Source organism: Elephantulus edwardii, unplaced genomic scaffold (genome assembly GCF_000299155.1).
Source record: "Elephantulus edwardii isolate Elephantulus edwardi_28Jun2011 unplaced genomic scaffold, EleEdw1.0 scaffold00079, whole genome shotgun sequence".
In the NCBI taxonomy this organism is placed as follows: Eukaryota; Metazoa; Chordata; class Mammalia; order Macroscelidea; family Macroscelididae; genus Elephantulus; species Elephantulus edwardii.
The window spans coordinates 6,413,957-6,422,233 of NW_006399829.1; positions in this window are offsets into that span (position 1 = coordinate 6,413,957).

The following is an 8,277-nucleotide window of genomic DNA, read 5'->3' on the forward strand; positions in this document are numbered from 1 at the left end:
TATGAGTCGGAAACGATTCGATGGCACATAACAACAACAACTTAGATGTAATCTGTATTGAAGATATCAGTCCTTGACCTTCTTCAGCAAATGCTTCAAGTCCTTCTCAGTTTTGGTGAGCAACATTGTGTCATCCGCAAGTTGCTGATAAGCCTTCCTCCGATCCTAATGCCATATTCTTCATAAAGTCCAACCTCCTTTGTGATCTGTTCTCAATATAGATTGAGAAGGTATGAAGAAAGGACACATCCCTGACCCACTCCTTCAAACTATGCAGTGTTTCCCTATTTGTTCATAAAACTGATTCCTGGTCTAAGTATAGGTTTCAGATGAGTACAATCAAGTGTTCTGGGACTCCTATTCCTCTGAACATTGGCCACAATTTGTTAGGATCCACAAAGTCAAATGCCTTTAATGTTTACTTGTATCAATAAAACACAAATATACATTCTTCTGGTACTCTCTGCTTTCAGGCAATATCCATCTAACATTGGCAATGATGGTCCCTAGTGCCACAGCCTTTTCTAAACCCAGCTTGTATTTCTGGAAGTTCTCTGTCAAAGTACTGCTTCAGTCATGTTTGGATAATCTTCAGGAGGATTTTGCTAAGTAATATTGTTCAAGAATTTCCACAATCTCTTAGATCACACACCCACACCCCTTTTTTTGGGGGGGGAATAAATATAGATCTCTTCCTGTCATTTGGCCAGGTAGCTATCCTCTAGATTGCTTGGCAAAGCCTACGGAACACATCTAGGGCAGCACCTGTTTGTTGAAGAGAAATAATATTTTTCTGCAACAATGTTTATTTAGTTTCAATGTTTATTTAGTTTTCATTATAGCTTTCTCATGTGACTTCAGATTACAAGGTTTTCACATTTAAGCTACCACTATTGAATTTTGTCCACGTGTCTGTCAGTTTGTCATATTGTGGTGATTTTTGCTGGCTGTGATGTTGGAAGCTATGCTACCAGTAATTCAGCCATCAGCAGGGTCACCTATTATGGGCAGGCTTCAGTGTTGTTGCCATACCAAGATAAATTAGGTAGAAAACAGGACTCTTCACCCACTTCTGAAATAACAGACCCTTGGAAACTCCATGAATAATACCAGGACATTGTCCCATATAATGTCAAAAGATGCAATTCTCAGGCTTCATTCAGAACTTATTACCATCAAGTCAGAACTCACTCATAACTGACTCTCTAGTAGCTTTTTAGACTGTAAATCACGTGGAAGAAGACTGCCCATTTTTCTCCTGTATAGCTGCTGGTGGATTCAAACCATGTTTTGGGTTAACAGCAAATTCTCTAAAGACTGTGACACCAGACTAGGGAAGAGCTGCCTCCTGGAAGTAGTAGTAGTAGTAGTTGTTGTTGTTGTTGTGTACCATCAAGTCAGAACCAACTCATAGGCAATCTTCCAGTAGATTTTCAGAGGCATTTTTACAACTGTCCATCATTTTCTTGCGGAATAGCTGGTGGATTTGAACTGTGTGGTTTTGGGATGGAAGTACAACCTGTTAACACTAGAACGCCCATAATGATGTGGATGGAGTAAAGTTAAAGAAGGACCTTCATGTACAATGACTCAAAATGAAGAGAAACAGCTGCACACACCCACTGATAACTGAAACATAGATTGTATGAAGTATAAACCTAGGAAAATTGGACATTATCAAGCATGACTTAGAATGCATAATCCTAGGCATTGGTGAGCTGAAATGTATGGTATTGGTTATCTCGAATTAGGCTGACAATGACAAGATGAAGAGAAATGGGGTCACAACATTCGTTGTCAAAAAGAGCATTCTAAAATGTCTCCTGAAGTACAATGTTGTCACTTAATTATGCACATGCAAAACCTACACCAAGAAGCTGTTGTGTGAACAGAGCAAGGGAACACCACAAGGATTAAAATTAAGAGAGGAATGGGTCAAGGCTGTATATCCTTTCTCCATACCTATTCAATTCTGTAAGCTGAAAAATTATTTGAAAAGCTGGTCACTATGAAGAAGAATGCAGCATCAGGGCTGGAGGAAGACTCATCAATAAGCTTTGGCAGACAACACACTTTGCTTGCTGAAAGTGAGGACTTGAAACACTTGCTGAAAAAACACTGCAGCCTTCAATATGGATGGTATTTCAATGTCAAGAAAACAAATATTCTCAACACAGAATCGATAAGTGACATTATAATAGTTGGAGAAAAGATCGAAACTGTTGACTTCATCTTATTTGGATCCACAATCAACACATTTGGTATCAGCATATCAGAAGACATATTGCACTGGGAAAGTCTGCAGTCCTGGATGTCTCCAAAATACTGAGGAACAATGATGTTAGTTTGAGGACTAAGGTGTGCCTGATTCAGACCATGGTCTTTTCTATCACTTGTTATGAATCTGAGAGCTGGAAAATAAGAATGACAGAAGAAAAACTGATGCCTCTGAACTGTGCTCTGGTGGCCTAGTATTAAGAAGCCACACACGCTGTCCACAAGAGAAAGAAGGGCAACACCCTCCCATGCAATTAACTGCCTCTGAAAACTCACCGGAGTTTTCAACAACAAAAACAACATGCATCTGAGAGCTGGAAAATAAGGATGATGGAAGAAAAATTGATGCCTTTGTACTATAGTATTGGAGAAGAGTACTGAATATCCCATGACCTGGCAAAACAACAGATATGTCTTGTAGAAGGTGTAGCCAGTGTTCCTTAAGGATGGCAAAGGTATATCTCACTTATTTTGAACATAATGCTAGGAGAGGCTATTCCTTGGAGAAGGACATGATGCTTGGAAAGGTAGAAGGACAGTGAAGGAGAGAAAGATCCTCAACCAGGTGAACTGGCACAGTAACTGCAGCTATGGGCACCAAGTTGTGTCAGAGATTGCGAGGATGGCACAGGATAAGTCAGGGTTTGGCTCTGTTGCTCAAAGGGTCACTGAGTCAAACTTGGCAACACCTGAAAGCAACATTGTCAATGATATGTTGTTGTTGTGGTGTGGCATCCAGTCACTCGCAATTTACAGGGACCCTATGTACAATAGCGCTAAACTTTGCTCTATCCTGGGTCAATCTCACTGTTGCTGACACACCTACTCCCATTACTCCAGTTACTCTATTACTCCATTCAATCCATCTCATTTGGGTTCTTCCTCTCTTGGGTTGTCCCTCCACCTTTCTAAGCATTTCTTTCCTTCTCCAAGGACTGGTTCCTCCTGGCCACATGCCCAAAGTATGTGAAATGGAGCTCCAAAACCCTAGCCTCCAAGAAGTAGCCTCATTTCTTCCTCTCCGGGACAGACCTGTTTGTTCTCTTAGCAGTCCAGGGTATGTTCAATACTCCTCTTCAGCACAATTCAAACAAATAAATTCTTCTGTCATCCTTAGTTATTGTTCGGCTCTTTGATGCACAGAAGTAATTATGAAGACCATGGATTAGATCAGGTGCACCTTAGTCTTTAGACTGGCATTGTTGCTCCTCAGTATTCTGGAGAGGTCCCTGACAGCAGACTTGCCCAATGTAATTCATTTTTTATTTCCTGGCTACTGGTACCAACAGTTTTGATTGTGGAGTCAACCAAGTATTTGATAATTTTCACACTGATGGCCACTGCCCGGAACTTAGCCACCACTGGCCAGGAAATTCTGACTTCAGAGAGAATGTCTTCCCTTTTACTTTGTTTTGAATCAGTACCTTTCCTGGCGGGGAAAAACAGCCCTTTCCATGCTGGGAACTGACTGCGGACTGTGCTTGTGGCATGTGGCCTGGGTGCCCCCGTTCCATCTCTTCCCCCAAGCTCTAGGGCCTGGCAGCCAGAGGACTTGTCCGTGCTGAGAGCTGTCCTGGAATGTTAGTCTCCCACAGCTCCCTCTCCAGGCACACAGAGAGCACAGCTTTGCTGCTTTCTCCCTGTTAGAGGCAGTGTGTTTGCTGGTTTCTGAGGCTTGCCAGGATTGTGTCTAAAGGGTTTTCCTTGCCCCCTTAGTTTTTGGGGGTTTTTTATAGGATGATAGATTAGATAGATAGATAGATAGATAGGTAGGTAGGTAGGTAGATAGATAGATAGATTTGTAAGTCCTGATTCAAAGACTTCTTACCTGTGAGGGTCTTGAATTGGGGGTTTTTCCCCCTTTGGTTTGGGGTTGTGTGGCTTCTGGAGATGTACATGAGTGTGAGGGCTAGGCTGTGTGATTTTTTTTTAAATGTATATTTTGGTGCTGTGTGTGAGAGCTGCACTCAGTGGGCCCTGCCTGCCTTTTCTAACAGCACTGCTGAAAATAAAGGCTGCTCTGATTTTAAAAAATGACCAAAAAATCACCTTTTTTCCTCCAAAAAAAAGCAGAGAATATTGCAGACCTTAGAGTCAAGAAGGCTGATGATATATATTCATATGGAGACATTCAAATTACTATGAAAGAAACTACAAATAATGGAAGAAACACTGGAAACTACAAATAAAAAGAATAACCTAGAAGTAAAAAACGAAAAGAAATACACTGATGAAGAGTTATTTAAACAGCTATAAAAGAAGATGCAAATGATGATAAATGATAAAACAATGGAAAGCACTCTAGAGACATGGAGCCAGAAGAAATATACTGATAAAGAGGAACTTACACAACTACAGAAGAAAATGCAAAAGATAGAAGAATTGAAATTATAGTTAAAGAGGTACAAGCATTTAAAAACTCATCACAAGATAGAGAGGTTACAGCCAACTCACTACTGGAAATAACAGAAATGCATTAAAACACAATCCAGAATATTATGGAAGAAATGGCAGAAGTGCCTAACATGCTTGCAGACAAAAAAGAGAGAGAAGAGAAGAGAGAGAAGAGAAGAGAAGAGAAGAGAAGAGAAGAGAAGAGAAGAGAAGAGAAGAGAAGAGAAGAGAAGAGAAGAGATAGAGCAGAGAGTCAGTGAGCTAGAAGACAAGAATCTCAATGGAAACATACTAGAAGGAAATCAGAGATGAGGAAAAAAGAAAATATTAGAATCATGTGGATAACAACAAAAGGAATAACACATATGACTGGAATTCCAGAATATGAGAGGGATAGAATGATCGTAGAGAAAATTATGGAAGAATTACTAGAAGAAAACTTTCCAGGTATTATGAAGAATGAGGAAATCTACATTCAGGAAGCAGCCAACAAGCATCAGACTGGACCCCCAAAAAATCAAAACATATAGTCAAATTCTCCAAAATAAAAGATAAGGATAGCATACTAGCAGCAGCATGAGAAAAGGAGTGAGTCACCTACAAAGGAAAAGCAATTAGATTAAGTTCTGCTTTTTTCAGTGGAATTCATGTAAGCAAGAAGACAATGGGATGGCATATACAGAAAGTTGAAAGAAAACAATTGCCAAACAAAGATCCTGTGCACAGCAAAGTGCTCCATCAAACAGGAAGGAGAAATCACATCCTTTGCAGAAAAGAAGGAATGTAAGAAATTTGTGAAGACAAGACCAAAATCCACAAGAACTTTTAAGGGAGGTCCTTTACACAGAGACACCAAAGGAAGGTGGATGGGCCACAGTTAACAAGAAACAGCAAAAAAACAAAAGATAACAAAATGGCAATAGTCATACTTAATGCACAATCAAGAGAAAAAGAGTAGCAGAATGAATAAAAAAAAACAATTCTAAGCTTATCAAATATATTGTCTATAAAAGACACATCTAAGAAATAAAGACAAAGACCAAGCAAATGGCAACCATGAAAAAGCAGGAGTGGCAAAACTAATCTCTGATAAAAGAGACTTCAGAATGAAAACCACCATAAAAGATAAGGAAGGGCACTACAGTAGATCAAGAAGACATAACATTAGTCAACATCTATGCACCAAATGGCAGACCTGCTAAATACATAAAACAGCTATTAATAAAACTGAAGAAAAAAATAGAAATATAACAATAGTGGCAGGAGACTTTAACACAGCACTCTCACCAAAGGATAGGTTAACTCAAAAGAAACTTAACAAAGATGCAGAAGATCTAAATTATACCTTCAGCCAACTCAACATTGTAAATGTATTTCAAGTACTGCACCCAACTAAACTGTATTGCCTTTCTTTTCAAGTGCACATGGCACATTTTACAGAACTGATTTATTTAGGGCAGAAAGCAAGCTTCAAAAAATTTTAAAACTTTGAAGTGATACAAAGTATCTTCTCAGATCACAATGCCATAAAATTAGAAATTAACCACAAGAAGATTTTAAAACCACCAATTTGGAAGCTAAATAACATGCTGCAAGAACAAGATTGGGTTATAGAAGAAATAAATAATAAAATAAAAAAGTTCCCCAAAACAAATGATAATAAAAATGTAACATTCCAAAATCTCTGGGATGCAGCTAAGGCAGTGCTCAGAGGGCAGTTCATAGCAACAGGCACACACATAAAAAGCAAACAAAGAAGCAAGTTAATGATCTAACTAAAAACCTCCATCAAATAGAAAATAACAACAATCTAACCCCACAGTCTCTAGAAGAAATGAAATTATAACAACAAGAGCTGAAATCAATGAGATAGAAAACAGAAAAAAAATTGAAACCATCAGCAAAACCAGGAGCTGGGTTTCAAAGGGTCAATAAAACTGACAAACTATAGGCAAACTTAACAAAAGAGATAAAGGAGAACACAGTAACAACTCAAGTAATTAATGATAGAGGTGGCATCACAACAGAACCAGATGAAATTAAATCTATAATATCAGAATGTTAAGAAAAGCTATACTCTTGATAAATTTGAAAACTTAGAGGAAATGGACAAATTCTTTGAGACTCAAAAAGAATGAATGAATCTAAGTGGATGCCAGAAGAGACTCTGAAATTGCACTGGAGCATTGAAAAGCCAAAACTAAAAGAAAACATGTTGAGGTGAAAGAGCTGAACAGACAATTTCAAAAGGCAGCTCGGAAGAACAAAGCAAAGTATAATGGAATTTGCAGAGTGCAACAGTTGGAGAATAAAAAGAGAAGAACTCTGCATTTCTCAAGCTGAAAGAACTGAAAATCAAATTTAAGCCTCATGTTGCAATATTGAAAGATGCTAGTCACAGTACCTGAAAGAATTGATTGACACTGAAAAATTTCAGGAAGTACCATACAAACAAGAGCCAATGGTAATAGAGGAAGTAAAAGCTGCATTGAAGACAACGGCAAAAAATAAGACCCCAGGAATCAAGGGAGTACCAATTGATTTGTTTTTAATTAACAGATACAGTCTGAATGCACTCACCAGTCTATGCCAGGAAACTTGGAGGATGGCTGTCTGGCCAACGGAATGGAAAAGGTCCCTATTTGTTCCCATGCCCAAGAAAGGTGATCCAGCTGAATGTGGACATTACTGAACAATATCACTGATATCACATGCAAGCAAAATACTGCTGAAGGTCATTCAAAAATGGCTAAAACAGTACATACATAAGAACTTCCAGAAGTTAAAGCAGATTTAGAAGAGGTTGTGGTACCAAGGATATCACTGCTGACATCAGATGGACACCAGCTAAAAGTAAGAAATACCAAAAGAATATCTATTTGTGCTTTATTGACTATGCAAAAGCATTTGACTGTGTGGATCATTACAAATTATGGCTGACATTGAGAAGAATGGGAATCCCAGAGCACTTTATTGTGCTCATGCAAAACCTATCCCTTGGCCAGGAGACTACTGTGCAAACAGAGCAAAGTAGCACTACATGGTTTGGAATTGGGAAGGGACTGTGTGAGGGTTATATTCTCTCACCATATCTATTCAATATGTATGCTGAGCAAGCTATCCAAGAAGCTGAACTCTATGAGTGTGACATCAAGATTAGAGGGAGACTCATCAATAACCTGCGTTATGTAAATGACACAACCTTGGTTGATGAAAGGGAGGAAGGCTTGAAGCACTAGTTGCAGAAGATCAAAGAACACAGCCTTCAGTATGGATTACACCTCAATGTCAGGAAAACAAAGATTCTTACTGGACCAACAAGGTAGCATCATGTTTGATGGAGTGGAGACTGAAACTATCAACAGCTTCATCTTACTTGGATCCACAATTAACACCCTTGGTGCAAGCAGTCAGGAAATAAGACACAATGCACTGGGAAAATCTGTAGGTAAATTAAAAGGCGCATTGCCATGGGAAAGTCTGCTGTTAGGGACCTCTCCAAAGTACTGAAGAGCAGTGGTGTCTCTCTGGAGACTAAGGTGCGTCTGATACATGCCATGGTCTTCGCAATCACCTGTTATGCATCAGAGAGTTGGACAATGACCA